Raw genomic sequence first — 24,480 nt, forward strand, 5'->3', positions numbered from 1 at the left:
TTGAGACACTTCAGGCCCCACAGTAAGTCAGAGAACAGAATAACCTTGCTCCAAGGGAATAAGGCAGAAGATCTACTCTGGCCTGGAAAATGTGCTTGATGAGAATGCCAGAGAGAGATATTTATCAATACAGTTATTTAGAATGGCAAATGAAGCAGTTTGGGAGCTTCCAAAGGAAAGGAGAAAGCACCATAGGTGCTGGAACTAGGGGTACTGGAGGTGCTGCAGAACTCCCTGGCTTGAAGTGGTTTCCATTATATACAGGGTATACAGTTTGGTTCAATGGCTCTAAGCACCCCCACTGTACACATTCTTCCAGCACCCCTGGAAAGCACCTCCTTCTTCCATCCATTCCAGGAGTGAAACTGAAGCAGGAAATTCATACGACACCTGTCACGCTGAAACCAGTCACTTACCCCAGATCTGCTGATGGTACCCTAGATCTTATACCAAAGACAACACCTGTAGCCAATCCTGTAATACACTATCTAAAAGATTTATTAACTAGGAAAAAGGAATAAGTTATTTACAGGTTAAAGCAAGCAAACAGCTGCACACTAACGAGTTACCATCTAAATTCTAAAAGTGACAGTATTGTAGAGATACGTCAGTTCAAAGTGTCTTTCAGGGCAGAGCCAGGAGGCACCCCTGGGGATCTCTGGCTTCCATTTAGAGTCTCTTGCCCTTCAGAGTTCAAACAGCCAAAAAAGATGAAAAATGTTCACATCCACTATGTTTATTTCCCTCTTCCAGCCTTCAAAGGGATGGGATAAGGCCTTCTGCAGCTAGGGCTTGTCTACACTACGGGTTATGTCAGCATAACTTAGGTCATGTTCAGGGGTGTGAATAAGCCATCCCTCGCTCCAAGCAACATAGGTTACAGCAACCTAAGTGCTAGTGTGGACAGAGCTATGTCAATTGGAGAGCTTCTCCCACCAAAATAGCTACCACCTTTCGGGGATGCTAACAGGAGAGCTTTTCCCCGTCAGCAGAGAGCATCCTTCACCAGATGTGCTATAGCCGTGCAGCTGCGACATTGTAGTGCTTCTAGTGTAGACTAGCCCATACTCCTTCCTGGGTGCAATAGGGACATTAACCAATCCTTTTATTGCACTGATCCTTGATGGCCCATCTGATTTTGACAGTCCTTCTGGATGGGCAGAGGGGATTATTCCAGTGCCCAAGCTCACAAGTTCAGAGCAAACATTTTCAAAGTTATAAAGCAAAACTTACATATTTTCTTATAGTATGGCATGCAGATATTACAAGAGAGATTAATACATGCAGCAACTTACAAGCTTTTCACAGAGTCTAAACACTAAATACATTCTTATAACACTAATACCTATATTGAGCAAAACCAACATACAGATGACCTGGTCTGGTCTTGAGCTATGAGTTTGTCAGTTCTTAGCTAATGTGTGCAGCCTGGGCAAGAGCTGGCACCTGGCCTGTCAACGTCTCAACAGCCTCTATGCTTGGAAGGCTGAATTTGTCATACTTGTATACTGGGGTACGTTTGAAATTCTGAAACCCATGGTCACCCACATCAGCCACTCTGCTGCAGCTGCGTTACTCTACAATAACTGTTGTACAAGTGAAGAATAAATGCTATGGTTGAAACTGCTGGTGAAATTTTGGCTGAGTTATTGCAACCTGGCTAACCTGGATTTACATTAGGATAGCAGGATTAAGCACTTCTATAGTCCTTCATAAACTCTTTTTAAAGTATGTAATTCCATAATAAAAGTACACTTTTCTTACAAACAAACTGCTGGTAATTCCAGCTAAAACAACATATTTCAAGATACTATTAATATTTTTTTAAAAAAACATAAATTCATAGTTTTCAATGAGTAGGGGTTTGCTAAAATTTAGCCAAAATAGAACAAGATGCTGATACCCTTATGAATATTTGCTACTATTGTCATTTATTATTTGTATTGCCCTAGCACCTAGTCATGGACAAGGACACTACTATACTAGATGCTGTACAAACACTGAACAAAAGGACAGTGTCTGCCCCAAGAAGCTTACAATTGAGTAACTTACTCTACCAGTCTGGAGTAAGATGTTAGCATGAAAAATGGGATCTGGTCTTATGAGCCTAGAAGTACTGAATGAAACTAATTACTTCAACACTTGTATCACCCACTGAAGCAATGTAAAAAAAAAAATCTTATTACATGCAGGAAAAACAACAACTCCTGAGTTAAAAAATTGTAAAAGTAAAGGAGGAAAAAAATTCATGATTTTTCTGTATAAACCTAAACAAACCTCAAAAGATTTATCAGTTTATTTATGTCCAGTTTTCATTTGTTTGGTTGTTTTCTTAATTCATTTTATCCCAACTTTGAGTTTTACTCAGATTTTAAAAGACTTTGCTTGTTTGGTGAACTTTCATTTGAAAGATAAGGTAGCACACAGTATCTAAATGTGTTCTATATTTTGTTAAACAAGCCCATTGTTTATCCCACTTTATTATTTAATATCCCATTTGATGTCTACAGTTATTAAAAGGAGATAATGGAGAGATTCTCATAATACAAACCCATGGACATCTTGTTATGTAGTGGCACACTGAAATCTCGGAAAAATCTGATGTGCTGCAGAAAACTAGGACCTTTGCAGAGTTAGCCCTGGTCTACACTAGGAGTTGAGGTTGAATTTAGCAGCGTTAAATCGATTTAACCCTGTACCCGTCCACACGACGAAGCCCTTTTTTTCGACTTAAAGGGCTCTTAAAATCGATTTCCTTACTCCACCCCCCGACAAGGGGATTAGCACTGAAATCAGCCTTGCCGGGTCGAATTTGGGGTACTGTGGACACAATTAGATGGTATTGGCCTCCAGGAGCTATCCCAGAGTGCTCCATTGTGACTACTCTGGACAGCACTCTCAACTCAGATGCACTGGCCAGGTAGACAGGAAAAGGCCCGCATACTTTTGAATTTCAGTTTCCTGTTTGGCCAGCGTGGCAAGCTGCAGGTGAGTGCACAGCTCATCAGCAGAGGTGACCATGCAGAGCTCATCAGCAGAGGTGACCATGCAAAGCTCATCAGCAGAGGTGACCATGATGGAGTCCCAGAATCGCAAAAGAGCTCCAGCATGGACTGAACGGGAGGTTCAGGATCTGATCGCTGTATGGAGTGAGGAATCTGTGCTATAAGAACTCCGTTCCAGTTTTCGAAATGCCAAAACATTTGTCAAAATCTCCCAGGGCATGAAGGACAGAGGCCATAACAGGGACCTGAAGCAGTGCCACGTAAAACTTAAGGAGCTGGGGCAAGCCTACCAGAAAACCAGAGAGGCAAACAGCTGCTCCGGGTCAGAGCCCCAAACATGCCACTTCTTTGATGAGCTGCATGCCATTTTAGGGGGTTCAGCCACCACTACCCCAGCTGTGTTGTTTGACTCCTTCAATGGAGATGGAGGCAACACGGAAGCAGGTTTTGGGGATGAGGAAGATGATGATGATGAAGTTGTAGATAGCTCACAGCAAGCAAGTAGAGAAACCAGTTTTCCCAACAGCCAGGAACTGTTTCTCACCCTGGACCTGGAGCCAGTACCCCCCAAACCCACCTAAGGCTGCCTCCCAGACCCGCCAGGTAGAGAAGGGACCTCTGGTGAGTGTACATTTTAAAATAGTATACATGGTTTAAAAGCAAGCAGGTTTAATGATTAATTTGCTCTGGCATTTGCTGCTCTCCTGGATGTACTCACAAAGCCTTTGCAAAAGGTTTCTTGGGAGGGCAGCCTTATTCCGTCCACCATGGTAGGACACTTTACCAATCCAGGCCAATAGCATGTACTCGGGAATCATTGTAGAACAAAGCATTGCAGTATATGTTTGCTGGCGTTCAAACAACATCTGTTCTTTATCTCTCTGTATTATCCTCAGGAGAGTGATATCATTCATGGTCACCTGGTTGAAATAGGGTGCTTTTCTTAAGGGGACATTCAGAGGTGCCCATTCCTGATGGGCTGTTTGCCTGTGGCTGAACAGAAATGTTCCCCACTGTTAGCCATGGGGAGGGGGGAGGGGCTAGCCACGTGGTGGGGGGAGGCAAAATGTGACCTTGGAACAAAAGCACATGTGCTATGTATGTAAAGTTAACAGCAATGTTTACCATGAAAGAGTGTACCCATTGTTCTATAAAATGTGTCTTTTTAAATACCACTGTTCCTTTTTTTTTTCTTCACCAGCTACATATGTTTCAAGGATCATAGGATCTTCTCCTTTCCAGAGTCTAGTGAAGATTTGAAGGCGAAAAAAAACGCACTCGCGATGAAATGTTCTCTGAGTTCATGCTGTCCTCCCATACTGACAAAGCACAGATGAATGCATGGAGGCAGACAATGTCAGAGTGCAGGAAAGCACAAAATGACCGGAAGGAGAGGTGGCAGGCTGAAGAGAGTGAGTGGCGGGCTGAAGAGAGGGCTGAAGCTGAAAGGTGGTGGTAGTGTGATGAAAGGAGGCAGGATTCAATGCTGAGGCTGCTGGAGGATCAAACTAATATGCTCCAGCATATGGTTAAGCTGCAGGAAAGGCAGCTGGAGCACAGACTGCCGCTACAGCTCCTGTGTAACCAACCGCCCTCCTCCCCAAGTTCCATAGCCTCCTCACCCAGACACCCAAGAACGTGGTGGGGGGGCCTCCAGACACCCAGCCACTCCACCCCAGAGGATTGCCCAAGCAACAGAAGGCTGGCATTCAATAAGTTTTAAAGTTTTAAACCTTTAAAGTGCTGTGTGGCCTTGCCCTTCCCTCCTCCACCACCCCTCCCAGGCTACCTTGGCAGTTATCCCCCTATTTGTGTGATGAATTAATAAAGAATGCATGAATGTGAAGCAACAATGACTTCATTGCCTCTGCAAGCAGTGATCGAAGGGAGGAGGGGAGGATGGTTAGCTAACAGGGAAGTAGAGTGAACCAAGAGGCAGGGGGTTTCATCAAGGAGAAACAAATAGAACTTTCACACCGTAGCCTGGCCGGTCATGAAACTGGTTTTCAAAGCTTCTCTAATGAGCACTGTGCCCTCCTGTGCTCTTCTAACTGCCCTGGTGTCTGGCTGTGCGTAACCAGTGGCCAGGTGATTTGCTTCAATCTCCCACCCCACCATAAACGTTTCCCCCTTACTCTCACAGATATTGTGGAGTGCACAGCAAGCAGTAATAACAGTGGGAATATTGGTTTCGCTGAGGTCTAACCGAATCAGTAAACTGCCCCAGAGTGCTTTTAAACATCCAAATGCACATTCTACCACCATTCTGCACTTGCTCAGCCTGTAGTTGAACAGCTCCTGACTACTCTCCAGGCTGCATGAGCCATGGCATTAAGCAGTAGGCTGGGTCCCCAAGGATAACTACAGGCATTTCAACATCCCCAATGGTTATTTTCTGGTCTGGGAATAAAGTCCCTTCCTGCAGCTTTTGAAACAGACCAGAGTTCCTGAAGATGCGAGCGTCATGTACCTTTCCTGGCCATCCCACGTTGATGTTGGTGAAACGTCCCTTGTGATCCACCAGTGCTTGCAGCACTATTGAAAAGTACCCCTTGCAGTTTATGTACTTGCCGGCTTGGTGCTCCAGTGCCAAGATAGGGATAGGGGTTCCATCAGTTAGGGAATCCCATTGCAGCAAAGCCATCTGCTATGACCTGCACATTTCCCAGGGTCACTACCCTTGATATCAGCAGATCTTTGATTGCGTTGGCTACTTGCATCACAGCAGTCCCCACAGTAGATTTGCCCACTCAAAATTGATTCCCGACTGACCGGTAGCTGTCTGGCGTTGCAAGCTTCCACAGGACTATTGCCACTCACTTCTCAACTGTGAGGGCTGATCTCATCTTGGTATTCATGCGCTTCAGGGCAGGGGAAAGCAAGTCATAAAGTTCCCTGAAAGTGCCCTTACGCATGCGAAAGTTTCACAGCCACAGGGAATCGTCCCAGACTTGCAACACTGTGCAGTCCCACCAGTCTGTGTTTGTTTCCCGGGCCCAGAATTGGTGTTCCACCGCATGAACCTGCGCCATTAGCACCATGATGCCCACATTGCGAGGGCCCATGCTTTGAGAGAAGTCTGTGTCCATGTCCTCATCACTCTCGTCACCGCGTTGACATCGCCTACTCACCCGGTTTCACTTTGCCAGGTTCTGGTGCTGCATATATTGCAGGATAATGCGCGTGGTGTTTAATGTGCTCCTAATTGCCAAAGTGATCTGAGCGGGCTCCATGCTTGCCATAATATGGCATCTGCACAGAAAAAAGGTGCAGAACAATTGTCTGCCATTGCTCTGATGGAGGGAGGGGCAACTGATGACATGGCTTACAGGGTTGGCTTACAGGGAATTAAAATCAACAAAGGGGGTGGCTTTACATCAAGGAGAAGCAAAAACAACTGTCACACAGAATGGCCTCCTCAAGGATTGAACTCAAAATCCTGGGTTCAGCAGGCCAATGCTCAACCCACTAAGCCATCCCTCCCTCTGGTATTTCAAGCAGGAATGAATCTCCATTAAAGTTTTCAAGGTGCCCCTGACAGACCTCACCAAAACAATTGTTGGCCATTGATTTCATGGAGGGAGGGAGGGGGGAGCAAATGAATACAAAACAAATCTGGTCTATTTCTTGTTTTGATCCACTCCATCTATCTTTTACATCTTTGGCTGGCAGCAGATGCTGCAGTAGGACTGCAAGCCATCCACATCTCCTGGCTGCTCGGCAGAAGATGGTGCAATAGGACTGCCTGCAGGACTAAAGAGAATGACCTGGTCGAGTCACTCCTAATTTAGTCCCTGTGCTCATGTCCGCCCAGGCGCTCCTGACCGACCTTACCGAGGTGTCCAGGAGCACCTCGGGCACAATGAGGATAGTTTTCAGGCCTATTGCACCGTCTGCTGCCACAAGGCAAGGGGTTGCTGCTGCTGCTGTGTAGCAATGCAGTACCTCGTCTGCCAGCACCCAGGAGGCATACGGTGACAGTGAGCTGAGCGGGCTCCATGCTTGCCATGGTATGGTGTCTGTACAGTAACTCAGGAAAAAAGGCGTGAAATGACTGTCTGCCATTGCTTTCACAGAGGGAGGGAGGGAAGGAGGGCCTGACAACATGTACCCAGAACCACCCGCGACAATGTTTTTTGCCCCATCAGGCATTGGGATCTCAATCCAGAATTCCAATGGGCAGCAGAGACTGCGGGAACTGTGGGATAGCTACCCACAGTGCAACACTCCAGAAGTCGATGCTCGCCTCGGTACTGTGGAAGCACTCCACCGAGTTAATGCACTTAATGCTCTTAGAGCATTTTGTGTGGGGACAAACACAATCGACTATATAAAAACAATTTCTAAAAAAAAGACTTCTATAAATTCGACCTAATTTTGTAGTGTAGACGTACCCTTATTTTTTGCATATCTTTTTAAACCAGTGACCATCAGACTACAGGGCTCAAAAAAATACCAGTTTGAACTACTTAGAAGCTTGGAAACTCTTAAAAGCTGGCAATGGGGACTGTGGGGTAGCACCCACTTGGAAGTGTTATACATTTAATACTCTGGGGGTCACTGGCAGCCATTGCAGTTTGCTGTATCCTTCAGCCTGCTCTAATCTCTGCTGGAGGAAGCAGCCATAACCTGAGCTAGATGAAGAATGGCGGGACACAAAAGGCATCTTTGACCACACACCCTTCATGAGCTATGCCAAGCTGTCTGCTCTGCAGCTCACAATCTGGTGCCAGGAGCACAAAGCACTATTTTAAAAAAAGGATACATACATGAACACCTTATATGAACTGCTACTACAAGGAAAAGGTAGTAGACATGACAGTACCCATCACTAAGTTGGCAGAGATGGCAATGGCCAAAATAGCTATGGCTGGAGCACAGGTCAGTGAAAGATTAATGCCTTGGCTGGTGAAAACACTGCTTAGTTTTAGCAAATCATGGGATGTACTGTTGAATAAACCAATTAGCACCCTGCTAGCACTGGCTGGCATTAGGCAGCTTGTGAAATCAGAGTGGATGGACTGTGAAAAAGAAGGAAATTCATTCACAGAATCTCTTGAGGAAGCCCTGATGGGGTTGGCAGAGTAAAGGGATGTTGGGAAAATCTCAATCCACTGGGAAGGGGAGCTTGATGTAAAGAATAGGATGTACAGACTGAAGTGGTGACATCAAGGGACATAATTGTGTGTTGAAAGAGGTCTTAGAAGACCACTTTGTGGAACAGATAAAAGGAGACATAGAAATCTAATGTTCCTATACCTTGGAAAGGGGACAGCATGCCACAGTGTTGCAAGTGGGTTATTCTGGATTGGGAATAAAATTATTCTATAAAAGGTTATTGCAATGCAGATGCTATGAAAAAATGAAATGCAATCTGTGCCCTGGGTTCTCGATTTCGTCCTTCTTTCTTTAATGGAAATACAGTGAGTCACCACTAAAACATTTAGATTGCCTTAGTGACTGAAAAGGTGTTGTTAAACCTTTCCAGATGAAGACTTTTTTCTTAGCTTGAATTTCAAAGAGATGAAGAGACAAAAATTAATGAAATGCACACAGAAATTTATATTCATTAAAGACCCTTACAATTAAATTGCATGCATCAGGGAGGGCATGTATGGGAGCTTTTATCATTCACTGCCTGCTGAGGCTTTGTTTGTCCTTCTGGTGATTTCTGTGGTAATAATGGCAGCTCTGGACGGACTGATAGTGGTGGTTGTGGCAGTAGGGTTGGCTGCTGTCCTGACCTTGGTAGCTCTTGCGGTTGTGGCTTGTGAATTGCCTGTGGTGGTGGCTGTATTGGTGGACCCAGCTGCAATAGGCTTATTGGCTGTGGTGATGCCGGCAGGTGTGGCAATGGTACTGCCAGCTACACAAGTGATGGTGGCTGGAGAAATTAAATGAATTTTTTTAAAATAGTAAATTTTAAGACAACATCATAACATACAGGATCAGACAAACCTTTACAGAACCCTGTCCTACTCTAGGAAGACCACTCATTCTTAGGGTATGTATGAGGGCATAATTTACAGCTTGGGGAGACAGCTTGCTAAAGAGCATAGCCACTGCTGCAGAGGGGCTAGCCATCCCAAGTATGTATCCATCCAAGATGTTAGGCACACACTCAGGGCCATTTGCAACACTGTGGCTACACTCTACTTATAGCATGCCAGCTCAATCAGCACTAGTGCAGGTATGTATGTCTCCTCGATCTGGGAATTACTCCCCCAGCCTCAAGTGTAGACATTCACTTAGAGAGATTAAACAAATAGGGCTTTACAGAGATCACTCTGAAATCCATATGGTTTAATAGATTACAACCTTTCTAGAGAGGTTTATTATTATTTAAACTAGCTGACAGAATTCCATGGCAGCAATTTGATTTTCAATTACATTTTATACGATATTCAAAAAGATAACCAAAGAAAAGCTCTCATTCTTTATTAAATTAGGTAGGACTTTTCCAGGAGGGATCAAATGCTGTTGTAGTTTTACGTGGGATTATCCCATTCCAGGGAGGGTAGCAATGCAAACATAAAAGGGAAAACATTACATAATTTAAGAACTGAGGTTCTGATTCTGATCCACAACAGTGTATCTGGACTGACTCGATCGGTGCAACTGCTGGTTTGCATTATCATAAATGAGAGCAGAATCAGGCTCTAAGACTTCACATGGAGCAGTCTAGCTAGTTTATTTTAGATTACATAATGCTTATAGGAACACCTTTAAGATTAATCTTAAAACTAGTGAGGGAAAGATATTGAGGAGGATGGAAAGGATGGAAAATTCTGTCTTGTTTTGTTGGGCATGACTAACAAAATCAATTTTTGTGGTACGTTTTGAATGTTACTTAAGTGGGATGTATCTTGGTAGTAATTTAAATTGTAATTTTGAAATGGGTAATATTGTTTATCTTGTTGTGTATCCTGAAATTACATATTTAATTCTGATTTAACCAAAGGGAGTAAAGAGGCACCAAAACAACTCTGAATGCTTCATATCTCTTTTTCTTTAGTGTTTTGAAATAGAAATAATAAGACTCTTTCCAGAATCTACATTAACATTCTATTGCTGTTAAAAATTCTTCTTGAAGGAAGTGAAATAAAAAATACTTTATCATGAAGGTGGTTCAAAACTACTTGATCAAAACTGATTAGGTGAATTCTTGACAAGCTGAAACAAAATGTTATTGTTCATGAATATGTTCAAGGGGGAATTTTCAAAAGCATGCAAGGGATTTAGGAACACAAGTCCCATTGACCTTAAATAGGACTTCTACTGCTAAACCCTCTACACACTTTTAAAAATCTCCCCTAAAATTCTTGAATAGTTAAGAAACTGATAAACATTTGGGTCTCCTTAAAACATTTTTGTTGGGTTTCGTATGTAGAAGTTAGTGATTATAATAACTGTGATTCCAAGAGAAAAAAAACCACGAATTGCCTGAAGTTCTGAAAGAAACAAGTGCTTTTGTGATGCTCTTGTTTTATATTAGGGTTCTCTTCATTAATGGTTTGTACAGGGTTACTAGATGGTCAATGAATGTTATAAGCAGATTACAGACATGAACAGAATATGTTCTATATGATTGTAAACACATCAATGGAAGCTTTTATAAATGGTTACAATCTATAAAAAGAAAAGGAGTACTTGTGGCACCTTAGAGACTAACAAATTTATTAGTCTCTAAGGTGCCACAAGTACTCCTTTTCTTTTTGCGAATACAGACTAACACGGCTGCTACTCTGAAACCTACAATCTATAGTTATAAACAATCTATTGAACAGTTGGACTCTACAGTAATCTATGAAAATTGATTTACTAAATCATCTGTTATATTTTTATTAATCTTTTCTAAATTATGGATGGATGGAACCCTAATACAAACATTGACTGTAGTAACTAAGTTTTCCAGTTTAGTTACTGGTTCTTGAAACAAAGGAGTTCAGCTAACTGGTAACAGGAATTCTCCCTGAGTTATCTGGTGCTCAGTAACAGTAGAAAACATTCTATTAAGTACATTCAAAAGATTCTATTAAGATTCTAATCACTATGTTAAAATACAGGAGAGTACATAATTGGATTTTTTCTAAAGATATGTTATAGCTCAAACAAAAGATATGGATTCATGGAGAAGTTATTGGGTGAGGTTGTATGGCCTGTGTCATGGAGAAAGTCAGACTAGATCAGTGGTTTTCAAACTTTTTTCAGGCAACCCAGTTGAAGAAAATTCTTGATGCCCATGACCCAACAGAGATGGGGATGAGAGGTTTGGAGTATGGGAGGGGCTCAGAACTGGGGCAGAGGGTTGGGGTGAAGGGTTGAGGGCTATGGGATGGGGCTGGGAATGAGGGGTTCAGGGTATGGGAGGGGGCTCTGGGCTGGGGCAGGGGGTTGGGGTGCGGGCGGGGGCCAGGGTTCTGGGCTGGGGGTGCAGGCTTTGAGGTGGGGCTGGGGATGAAGGGTTTGGGGTTTGGGAAGGGGCTCCAGGTTTGGGAGGGGCTCGGGGCTGGGGCAGGGGATTGTGGCATGGGCTTACCTCGGTCGGCTCCCAATCAGTGGTGCAGCAGGGGTGCTAAGACAGGCTTCCTGCCTGTCCTGACGCCGCGGACTGCACTGCACCCCGAGAGTGCCCAGCAGCAGGTCTGGCTCCTAGGCGGAGGCACGGAAGTGGCTCCACGTGGTTCTTGCCCACAGGCACCGCCCCCTCAGCTCCCATTTGCCGGTTCCCGGTTAGTGCGAGTGCAGAGCTGGTGCTCGGGGCAGGGGCAGCACACGGAGCCCTGTGCCGCCCCATAACACCCTGCTGCCTAGGAGCTGGTCCTGCTGCTGGCCACTTCCGGGGCGCAGCATGGTGTCAGAACAGATAGGAACTAACCTGCCTTAGCTGGGCAGCACCACTGATGGGACTTTTAATGGCTCAGTCGGCGGTGCTGACCAAAGCCATCAAGACCGAGTGCCTTAAATTCTGTGACCCAGTACTGGGTTGCGACCCGCAGTTTGCAAATCACTGGACTAGATGATCACGATGATCTCTTCTGGCCCTAAACTCTATCAGTCTATGAAATGGAATATACTGTTTGCCTCTGAAACTTTGAGATCTGTCAACAAAATAAAAGAGTAAATAACCTCTAAACCTCTGAAAGGAAAAGCTTACCCCAAGTAGGAAATGAACTAACTGTTGTACTGTCAAAAGTGCTGCTATGCTAATCCCCCATGCCACAGAGCTACTGACAAACCTGACCCATCAACAGCGGGGACAGAAAGAGCGCACCTACGCTAATGCTAGTATCAGAGCAGCCATACTGCAAGTGCAGTAAACGGGCACACCACTGAGAATCGCCTATAGTATTATCCAGTGTTAATATGTCACACTCACATACATGTGGGAAGAAGGAAGGCACAACACCAAAGCAATGCAATTCCTGTGCTCATTGTTGATAGCATAACCAACGTACACATGCAGGCTCCCTGACTCCAGGATGTCACAGTGCTTACTGATTTTAGACACGACTGAAAAAAATAAATGAAATATGATGACAAGACTGTTTATGAAAGAAAGAAAGAAAATAAACTTTACAAGAAGTCTTTTCTCACTTTTGTTTCCTGTGTACCATGAAACATGTTCAGTGACCACAGTTACAGGTCACATTGTAGTCTATGCCAAACAACAGTATGTTCTGAGATACTGGCCTGTGAGAGGTGACATCAGTTTCCAGTGTCAGCTAATATAATGTACATATGTATATGTATGGTAATAACGCTGAGTGTTGTATTCAGTGAAATATGATGTGTTTTGTGCAGGCTGATGTTGTTTGTGTGAAGTCACATTGCATTCTCTGTGAGGTTTCACGTCTTTTCTGTCAGGTTCAAATCTAGCATGGAGCTTGCTTTCAGTAGGTCACCTAATGTTTTACTACATATTGTATTCCATTTCAAGAGATTTGGGGATCAGTACCTGGTGAGATGTTCTCTTTGGAGGAGTCACCCTTTTTTCAGTCAGTTGATATCACACTGTATATGGGATAACTCTGCATTCCATGTGAGGCATTGATGTGTTGTGTGTGTGGTTACATAGTTGTAATATGTAAAACAGTAGAAATATCTTAAACAGAACAATATGTGTTTTTGTTCAAATTTGGAGCTTAAAATTGGAACACAATCTTACCAGGAAGCCAAGAGATAAGGAACTACAAGGATCTATAATATAAAGAGAAAAGTAGTTTAGATTTAAGATATGGTACTAACTAGAGCTAATTGAACCTTTTTCTCTTGAAAAAGGCCCTTTTGTGGAAACTGAAATGTTTTGAAGAAACATATTGGTTTAGAGAAAAATTTAATTGGGAAGTCATTTCTGGTCAAACTGAGAGTGAGACAACTCAGTGGTTAGCAAGCTGGCCTGGGATTTGGGAAATCCAGGTTCAAGTCCCTGCTCTGCATGATTAAGAGCACAAGTTTGTCCTCCCAGATCACAAACACACTTTCTCACACACAGATTTTTTCCTTCACAGAGCTCTCACCAGTGAGGCAGGAGTCTCTTTCTGGCACCAGCAGAAGAAGAATAGGGTTGGGAGAGCAGAGTACTGGAGGGAATCAAGGCAGCTAAGGTGGAGGAGCAGTGGGAACCTGGGACTTGGGGATTGTTTGGGGGATGTATCAAGGGACAGCTTCAGTCATTCCATCGCTGCTTCCTGTTTCCCATTTGAACCCCCAAATCACTCCCCAGTCCGTTTCCCCTTGAGCTCTGTCCCCAGTTGGTTCCCCCTTGAACAAGTTCTGTTTCCTTAGCCTGTCCATCCCTCACTTTTCTCTCCTCCAAATTCTGGTGGCAAGACCCTGAGGTAGCTAGTGCTGCTACCTCTTACTCCCTGGTGACATCTGAGTACAAGGCTACTCAAACCGCTGGGTCCAAGCTTGGGCAACTAGCCAGTGCTGCTGCCCATATTGCAACATCCACCCTGCTATTCTTAGTGCACTAGCTTAAGCAGAGCTAGTGCATGTCTGTCTACCTGGGCTGGGAAGCACATTCCCAGCTGTAATGTAGACATATACTTGGAGAACAAGGGAGGCACTTAAAGAGGGTGAATGAAGTGTTCATATATATGTTACAATGGTTAATATATGATCAATTAATGTAAATAGAATATGTCAGCACAAGCTGTTTAGTCTCACCTTCTCTGGCTGCCTTTCTTCATCTCTCACATATTCTCGGCAACCAGCAGTTGTTGCTATCCTAATTGTGACATCACAGTGAAAGTTCTTCATGGAGAGGCTTGCAACAGTGAGGAGGAAAAGGCAAGTGAGAGCAATTTAAAGTATTATTAAATGAGCGTGCATTACACTCTTATTCATGGTATATGCAGTATATATTTTTCCAAAACTACACTGAATTTTTGGCTATTTTTGGGCCCCAATTTGGAAAAGTGTTTAGAAATTTTGAACCCAAAATAACTGCAGGTGCAATTCCATTTCAAATCTTCACCCTTGCAGATCACCAGGGTATAGGGAGGCTAGGAGAGGATGTTTAGGAAGCAGATCAAGGACAAGAGATTACCATGTCCCACTAGACCACTGACAGAGTTGTCTAGATGTTGGACAGTATTCTTGCCCAGGGTCATCCATAATATAGATTCTATACTTTGACAGAACCTATTTTGTGTCAAGATGACAAAGACTAACCACTATATGTAGTAATTTGACTCTTCATCATTTGAACAGACTCTTCCATATAATATTAAAAGAGTACAGTAACTTTTTAACCTAACCTTACACACACACATTCAAATATAATAAAGTACTACTACTACCTAGCTCTTACATCACACTTTTCATCAACAGATCTCAAAGGGCTTTACAAAGGAGGCCAGTAGCATTATCCCCATTTTACATATGGGGAAACTGAGGTACTGAGTGGTGCAGTGAGTTGCCCAAGATCACCAGCAGAGCCATGATTTGAACCTAGCTCTCTGAAGTCCGAGTCCAGTGCTCAATCTTCTAGACCACACTGCCAAATGTCCTGTTTCATTGCCTGTTCCTGGTTGGAGCATTCTAGGGTATTAGTGAAATGTTAATAAACAACAAAAGCAGCTATGGAGACCCTGTTTAAGGTTTCTCTGTACATAACAACTATACATTTTGATACACAATGGGTTCTATACCAAGGCACCTGACCCTACATCACTAAAGTCAATAGAGTTTGCCACTGAGTTCAGTGTGCAGGATCTTACCCCAGCTCAGCATTTCTTTGTCTAGTGTGCAGTAAATTTATCTGTTCTTACAAGGCATATGCCTGTTTTAGGATTATGGTTATTAGGACCACAAATTGACCAAGTATACTATTTTATAACTAGTACCCATTTTAAGAGCAATAATTAACAAATTGTCAGAGAGGAAAGAGAGGTGCTTGATATCATGATTCTAAATAATATCTCTTGGGGCAGGGGAATGAGACTTCAGGCATGCTTTCACATCTAAGTTTTTTTTTTATCTTGAGAATATTTTATCTCGAGAATATTTTACATCTATTCTTTCTTCTGTGAAAGCATAGTCCTTCAGATCACATGCTGTGTTCCCTTCACTGGTTAACTATTGCCTTGTGCTTCCCCCACTTCATCTTGTAAATGTAAAGTTTCTTCTTATGCATCTGAGTGTCTGATTTTGGAAGGCATTGCTCTAAAGGTTGAAGGGACAAACATACATAACAGCATAGAAGGGGAGTGCTGTAGGATGCTGTCAAATAGTAAAAACAAGATTACCTTATCCAAAAAAAATGTAAATCTGTAGAAACTTCCCCCTGGATTGTGCAAAGGCTGAAATAATATTCAGGGAGTAAGTCCAAAAGGAAATTTCCAGCAAAGATTGACAAGAAGAATCTAGAGTGCATGTACTACATGTAAATACAATGTACAAAATAAATATAGAACTTCCAGAATAGAATAATAACTAAGCATCACGTACTGAATAATTCTTTATCCCCAAATTGCATATATGCCGCTGCTGACTGAAATCCTAGTTGATAGCCTTTGAGGCTTGTTGTGTAATGATGAGTGTCATTTGTTGATGGAAGCTGAGAAAAGATTAAGTAGAGATTTCCAGGGTCAACCTATTTCCCATCCATTCAGATTGACTATAATTTCAAAAGCTTTCTTTGATGACACAGTGTCACACACTGACGGCTAAACTTTAAATATGGTAAGGGATTAGACAAAGCAATATCCTGTTGCCACTGCTGTATCCAGGCCTTTATTTAAAATATTTTTGTGCTCTCCATGAAAACTGCAGGATCAAGTATTAACATTTTTGTATGCCCAGCTCTCCCATAGAATGAATGAATCTAATCAATTCAAAAGGAAATTCTGTCACTTAAAAAGCCTGCTCATGATCATTTTGTTTTTTTACAACTAAGCAGTCCAGATAAAGGACACATAATCATCAACTTTTTACACACTACATTTCCAGAGATTCACAGAGATCTCAGATACTTTTATTTCATTTAATTTTACTATCAAAGGGCTTCTGAAACATATTCATATAAAATTTACATGTGTGTGCAGTCAAGTCAGGTAACTGCGCACTTAAGATTCGATTTCTGTGCAAATGAGAAGATGGCACGTCTCATGTATGAATGAAAAAGTTTCAGAAGCCCTTTGAAAAATGTAGCTAGAGTGACCATATTAATTCTGCTTTTGTGAAGAATATGTGCCTTACTGGAGTTGTAAACAAGTTATATAATGTAAATGACCTCACTGAAGTCATTTGCATTGTTGTTGTGTTGGCCCCAAGATATTAGACAAACCAGGTGGGTGAGGCCCAATAAGAGATATTACCTCTTTTACCTTGTGCCTCATTGAAGTTGAATAGCTGATCCCTTCAGCCTTTTTGTTTGTTTGTTTTTGTATTCTGGATAATCAAGTGCAGTAGTTGCAGCTACACCATTATTCCCCTGTATTGCACCTTTAAGTTTCTAAGGTGTTTGTAGGAGCAGTTGTTATCTTCTGACACACAGTTGATGTAACACAAGGAGACAAAACACTGTGCTGTCTCACAAAGACCTTTGTTATGTTTTATCGGGTGTTCCAACTTAAAATAAAAATTCAAACTGAATGTACATGCATGGCCATTGTGTATGGAAAATCATAACAGGTTAAAACATTATTAGGTATTAAAAATACCATCTGTAGAACTGCCAAGTTTTCATCAGGCATGATATTATGCAAAATGAATGAATGAATATTTTGAATATAGCCCAAAATTCAGATTTTATAAAAGTGCAAATTAATACTGGCAAAAGGCACTGGCTCTGCCCTAGCAAAGGACAACCTTGGTTCATCACCAGCAGTACAGCAAAACTTCTCACGCACACAGCATGTTCTTCAACTGCACTGCAGGGTGAATGGGGCACTTCGGTCACCATGGCCCTTGCAGTTCTTAGTCTTTCTACTAAGATTGCCAGCTAGTGTAAAGTATGGGGGTGAGTTTACACCATGGGAGCTGGAAAACAGACCAAAATGAATCTCATATAGGCCATCAAAGATCCATTAGATGGGAACAACTTTTAATCCCTACTGGCATGGGTTAGACTGAGGCTATGTCTACACTACAGACTTTATAGCTGCATGGCTGTAGTGATGCAGCTGCACCGCTGTAAGATCTCTCATGTAACTGCTCTATGCCAACAGGAGAGAGCTGTCCCATCGACATAATTAAACCACCTGCAATGAACGACGGTAGCTATGTTGGCGGGAGAAGCTCTTCCACCGACATAGTGCTGTGCACGCTACCACTTATGCCAATTAAATGTATGTAGCTCGGGGGCGGGGGGATTTCACACCCCTGAGCAACATAAATTTTGCAGACATAAGAGGTAGTGTGGACATGGCCTTAGACTGGTGATCTAAAGGCAAAAGGGTCTGACGCTCATTAGCAATATCTTTAGGCATCCAGTCTCCTACTAAGTGCCAGCATCCATTCCAAAAGTTGATTAAATCAGGTTCTGACCTGCTGAGTTTACACAGGGAGCATCCTCCCTCTCTGACTACAAAGGTCAAAACTCTCACACACTGCTCAGTGAAAATACTCCTAATTAAGTGCTCCACCCCATTCTTAAAGGAACAGCTCTCATTAAGCAACACACACACACACACTAAAAATAAAACAAATATTAACACAGTGATCAAATTCACTTTCAATACAATGTGCTGTAAGGTAAGATCATTCCAATTATTCAGCATCCTCACACTAATTTAAGAGGATGATTATATAATTCTGTCTCCCACGTCAGTTATCAGTAGGGTCTGAGGCTACGGGCCACTTCCAATTCAGCTGTAAGACCAACTGGTGACAAAAGCAAACTGGGACCCTGTGTGAACCAGTTTGTAGAGGTAGTCTGCAAGACAGTACTAGAATGTTGGGTGTCATTATTCCTGGATTCTGTTCCTGCCTCTGAGGGGCTGAAAGTGAGCAGGCCTGTTTAAGGTGTCCCAAATTAGGTACCCAAAAGTTGAGGCTCCCCAATCACTGGGCCTTATGTCTTTACTGGGTTTTTTTGTTTTTTTGTTGTTTTTTTTTGCAAATGTGGCAATAAAACTAACTAGTAGAAATATCAGTGCATTTCATAACAGAGGCAGAAGAGCTCATTAAAAGATTTGGGCTTGTCTACACTTAACAGGCAGCAGTGGTGCAGCTGCATCTGTAGTGCTTCACTGAAGATACTAGCTACACTGACAGGAGGGCTTCTCCCACCAGTGTAGGTAATCCACCACTCCCGAGTGACATATTTATATCAACATAAATTGCTGGTGTAGACCAAGTCTCTATTTCCTACCCACTGTGTGTTGTTTTGTCTTCCAGACTACTTTTCTTCCAAGAGAACAATTTTTATTCCCAACAAATATTACATGTGGGAGTGCAATCAGCTATCTACATAAGGCAGAGACGCTTTACATATTTAGTAGAGAAGCATATTCCCATGGTCCATATATCATTTTATAGCTTTTATCTACTTTGAGTAATTTTGTTTCAAGGTTCCTCTTGTATTGAGGGATGAATCATACACCACACAATACAGTGAAAACACTTAGATACCTCTCAGGTCTCTACCATTAATTTTTTTCGTGTTATAGTTTAATGGTAAATCACCATTATGACTAGATACATGGGTTTTAAATTATACAGCTGTGTGCACATACAATATTATTTAGACACTCACATAGGGAGGAAGTTATGAATTAGGAAATAACCTGGGATCACTAGCAACTTCTTTTGAGACACATTCCTAACCAGGAATCAGTTTGCATCACTGTTCCTTTCATTGTTTGCAGTCAGATGTACTGCTCTAAAAAGCCTCTCTGGATCAGATAAAACAACTATACTAAGGCCTTGATCCTGCTCCCATTTTCTTCTTTTTTTAATTAAAGATACAGAAAAAGGAAAAAAAAGTTCTAGCATTAGAAATGTAAAATATTAAGAATGGCTTTCATTTTAACAATATTTCTTATTGCCTGTCCCCTTTCACTGTAAAATGTTTTTAGCAGGAAATCCCTGTTTGACAGTCTTTTAGATAATATTAAAGATCATAATAACTGGGGGGAAGGGAGAGTAATGCATAATCCACCAGTGTAGACTCAGCTGCTCATTCTTTCTTCCTCATTTCCAATAAAAGGGCATCAGATAGCAAAGAAGGGTGTGGGGAAGAAGCCTCTTGTCATTGAGGAGGTAAAATAAGGGAAGGAAGTTGGACTGTGATGTTCCATCTGTCCCGATATCTGGGCACACATTGGCATATAGCTCAGACCAAGACACAACCAAGAAAAAAGCAAACAGCAATACTCTTCTTGCCCTGTTCCACTCCCCTTTATCACTTTTCCAGCTATAACACTCCTCTTTCACTCCGGCAGTATGTAAACTGGTCCAGCTTACACTAATTTATAGCACAAAAAGAAAAAGAGTACTTGTGGCACCTTAGAGACTAACAAATTTATTAGAGCATAAGCTTTCGTGAGCTAAATCTCACTTCATCGGATGCATACAGTGGAAAATATAGTGGGGAGATTTTATAAACACAGAGAACATGAAACAATGGGTGTTACCATACAGACTGTAACAAGAGTGATCAGGAAAGGTGAGCTATTACCAGCAGGAGAGCAGAGGAGGGGGAGGGACCTTTTGTAGTGATAATCAAGGTGGGCCATTTCCAGCAGTTGACAAGAACAGTAGGGGGGAATAAACAAGGGGAAATAGTTTTACTTTGTGTAATGACACATCCACTCCCAGTCTTTATTCAAGCCTAAGTTAATTGTATCCAGTTTGCAAATTAATTCCAATTCAGCAGTCTCTCATTGGAGTCTGGTTTTGAAGTTTTTTTGTTGAAGAATTGCCACTTTTAGGTCTGTAATCGAGTGACCAAGGAGATTGAAGTGTTCTCCAACCGGTTTTTGAATGTTATAATTCTTGGCGTCTGATTTGTGTCCATTTATTCTTTTACATAGAGACTGTCCAGTTTGGCCAATGTACATGGCAGAGGGGCATTGCTGGCACATGATGGCATATATCACATTGGTAGATGTGCAGGTGAACGAGCCTCTGCTAGTGTGGCTGATGTGATTAGGCCCTATGATGGTATCCCCTGAATAGATATGTGGACACAGTTGGCAACGGGCTCTGTTGCAAGGATAGGTTCCTGGGTTAGTGTTTTTGTTGTGTGGTTGCTGGTGGGTATTTGCTTCAGGTTATACCAGCATCCCAACCTGTAACTTGCACCACCACCACTAAAGTTATCTCTGAACTTCGCAAAAAGAAAAGGTGGACTTGTGGCACTTTAGAGACTAACAAATTTATTTGAGCATAAGCTTTCTGAGCTACAGCTCACTTCAAGCCCTCCTGATTATGAAGAGAGAGATGCTCTTCCAATCAGTGAACAGAAAATTTATGATGTGACTTAGGTTACCAATCAGTTTAAATTTCAAAATAAATACCTAGAATAATTACAGGCAACATGCTGTTAATAAGCTATCAAAGGGTGAGGGGAAATTAAAAATGATATGTTTATACCACATTTACTAATAATTAATAAACTTGAAGAAATCACAATCTGCTCATGAATATTGTGAGCAGAAAAGGAGGTTACGTTCGTTAGTGAATTATTTGCTGTGAATTTTTTATTTATCTCTAAAACTGATTTGATGTGGAGGTCACAGATGGCTAATATGCATATATTTGAACAGTCATTTGTCTAACCCTGACCACACTTTTATCAAAGCAGAAATCAAAGGTACTCTTTTTGTAATCTTGTTTGTGTGCTTCATTCTATTATACCAGTATAATCTTTTTGATTATTTCCCTAGGAATTCTGTACAGAAACACCCAGGAGAGGCATATTAAAGGAGGTTAAATATTCTGAGATATCCATCAGCTACATCAAGAAGCTAAAAAGAACCAGGAAATAAAAAATGACTTTCCAGCATAAATAAAGGGTTCATTGCGGCAAAACAATCACCTTTTCATTTCTGTAGCAATACAGGGATATCTCCCCTGCACTGGGTCTGTTACAGATGAAATTGTCTCCCCCACTCCCATGTCAGCTGTAGATTAAAATACATTCACTACCATCAAGGACAAAAATTCTATGCAAAAATTATGTGGTTTACAATTGCAGAAAAAACTGAAATTTGAAACAGGAAACCAAAAATTATAAAGGATTGCAGCAGACTGAAATTGCATGTTATCTTTTGCAACTTTTATTATTTTTAATCTGGGATTTGCTCACACTATAACCAGTTCTAGGTAGGGAACAAAGGGCCAAATCCTGATCCCAGGGAAACTCATGACAAAAGTTCCCATTTGACTTCAAATTGGACCAGGATTTGAAAAAGGTCCAATTTCAATCTCCTGACAGATTTCTTCAGAGATTTAAGTCTTCCCTGTTTTTTGTCTCTACACAGAAACACCTTACCTCTACCCCTAACTGGCAAGAAAATTGTGCCCCTCTCCTCACAGAAGACGACCTGGCCACAATGATCCATGCCTTTGTTATTTCAAGACTGCACTACTGCAATGCTCTCTAGTGCCTGTGCTACAGCCAAGGTGGGAGAATTTGAGAATATACTCAAGTGTGGACACAGCCACTGTACTCTGTTATCAACTCTTTTGTAGCTGTTCTGTCACTCAAGGAACATTAACCAGTATTCGGCTTAAGCCTTATCTACCAAATGGGTTGACCTACCCTTCTTCCTTCCTTGGCTGGTAAGAAACTTAATATGTCTCCCTTCTGCACATGCTTTATGAAAAGTATCTCACAATTTTTTCCACAGGACGCCTGCCTCATTCAGTGGACAGAATGGCAATCATCAAGACTGTTCAATAAAGAAAGAAGCTTTTGTAGGACCCCCGACCTTATATAAGTATATATATTATATAAGTATTTTCTAACTTCTGAGGGCTAAAATTTGCAAGCTTAATGTTCTTTTAACTTGGAGGGTGGGAAGTTTGGGAGTGAGATAATGTGTGGGCAAAGGTGGTAAAAAAATAAACGTGCTCGTTCTCGCTCATTCTCTTTCATTTATATTAGGGCCATACTTTCAAGATCTGTGCACCTGTTGGTACATTTATGGTAGGTATTTCTAAAGGACTTAATGCCACTATATTTGGAGCATGTTTGTGTATGTACTTTTTCCACACACAAATACCATTCAAATTAGGCATTTTCATAAATGAATGCTTTAAATCCAATTTCTGTGTTAAAATGCCTGATGTGTACATCCAATTGCATCATTTGCATGGAGGCATTGAGGCATCTGAACTTCAGTTCCCATGAGGTATTGCAGCAGCTCACATGTATGCTGTACAAAGTCAAACTGTTCCAAAATGTTTCAGTATTTCAGAATTGAAATTTTTCAGAACTTTCCATTACAAAAAAAATGATATTTTAATTTCTCTTTCAGATTTGGGATGAAAATAAGTTAAAATATTGGAATTTCCCATGGAATGGAAATTCTGATTTTCAACCAGCATTGCAGACTAACCACTGTGCTCAGAGAAGGTTTAAACAACTAGTGGTTAAAATGTAAAGGGCCACCAGCACCTCCTTTGCACTTGCACTTTCGCCACTGCTATCACTATGGAACTGCATCAGTGGTAGAAACTGTAAGAAATGTTAGGGGAAAAGGTTAGATAGGCAAAACCAAAGGGTCCATTTTGTTGTACTGGGATTATATCTTCAAGGCTTGAGCTTCCCAAACAGAGAGTCTGAATGGAGTGTGGTGAAGCTCTTGTTATGTATAGCCATTTGAAAGAGGATACATAATAAAGCAGAGCACTTACAAAGCAGCTTAACCAGTGCGACCACTGAACATTAATATGCAAGAACATAGAGAGATACCTAACAAAGTCACACATAGGGAAATAGGTGGCATGTCTAGTGAATAACAAATACTAGCAGCACTATTACCATTGGAGCTGGAATGGCACACATGCAATATTGAATGTTGTTTATATGACTGGAATTCATTTTATGATGGGATCTGCTGTGTTCACGAAGGTGCCTTTAGCTGTCCAAAAGATACTAAGAAATTACAAATGCACAAGGAGTGTTAAGAAAAAGAGAACATCAATTCTGATTGCATTGTAAGTTCTGTCAAGGTTACTGTTTGTCTTGCCACTTTACATTGTTGTTCATGGCAGTATCACTCAGAGCCAGCTTGCTTATAGTAGGTGTGATGTGACACTAAATAACATAGATATCAGAGTAGCTTTCAGTCTAAGCCCCAAATTCCCTGAGTGAACAGTGATTATAACCCTGTTTAGAAACAATATTCTAAAATATATGTCTCCTGGCCAAAGGACAAGACTTGACAAATGTTCTTTCCTATATGAGTGGGAGTAAAGGTGCAGGGAGGGGAAGATAGAAACAATAAAATAATTCTATTAACAGAAAACAAAATCCATAACCATAGTAACTGCTCAAGAGTTACAGATCTGATTACTACCCACCAAAGTGCCACCCATATGGCTCTGTCAATGTGTATCCTGGTATTCTGTTCAAATTAATTATAACACAACCAATTAGACAAGACAAATAGATTGCTGGACACCTAGTTACCTCTAAAATTAATGTGTTACCCCTTCTTCTTAATCTGTCCCAACTTGTATTTATCTCAGATACCCTGCTTCCTTCCCCAGACCTGAAGAAGAGCTCTGTGTAGCTCTAAAGCTTGTACCTTTCACAAAACAGAAGTTGGTCCAATAAAAGGGATCTCATCTACCTTGTTTCTCTACATTGATAAATGCAGTATTGTTTTAGCTATGTCTCCCCAACAAACTGATAAATAGCATTTAAAATAAAATGTACATAGTCTTGAGCCAAAGCACCTACATTTCTTAATTGAGTATTCATGTCAGGCAATTACACTGGTAATAGAGGTATAATCAGAAATTGACACCGCTTTAAACACACAAGGGTGTTTAGTTTTCCTATATGGTG

The 24,480-nt window shown here is 41.7% G+C and overlaps 2 long non-coding RNA genes across 2 annotated transcripts; one reads left to right on the top strand and one right to left on the bottom strand.

Moving 5' to 3' along the window:
* Window positions 1-1,278: 1,278 nt before the first annotated feature.
* On the top strand, window positions 1,279-23,399 carry LOC122460278. The gene is made up of 3 exons (XR_006281499.1): window positions 1,279-1,453; window positions 6,912-6,918; window positions 23,389-23,399. It is a non-coding gene; the product is annotated as an uncharacterized LOC122460278 (long non-coding RNA).
* On the bottom strand, window positions 8,618-14,277 carry LOC122460279. The gene is made up of 3 exons (XR_006281500.1): window positions 14,178-14,277; window positions 13,174-13,205; window positions 8,618-8,889 (listed from the first exon to the last, which is right to left on the bottom strand). It is a non-coding gene; the product is annotated as an uncharacterized LOC122460279 (long non-coding RNA).
* Window positions 23,400-24,480: the final 1,081 nt, after the last annotated feature.

The sequence above is a fragment of the Dermochelys coriacea genome, chromosome 5 (genome assembly GCF_009764565.3).
Source record: "Dermochelys coriacea isolate rDerCor1 chromosome 5, rDerCor1.pri.v4, whole genome shotgun sequence".
Lineage (NCBI taxonomy): Eukaryota > Metazoa > Chordata > Testudines > Dermochelyidae > Dermochelys > Dermochelys coriacea.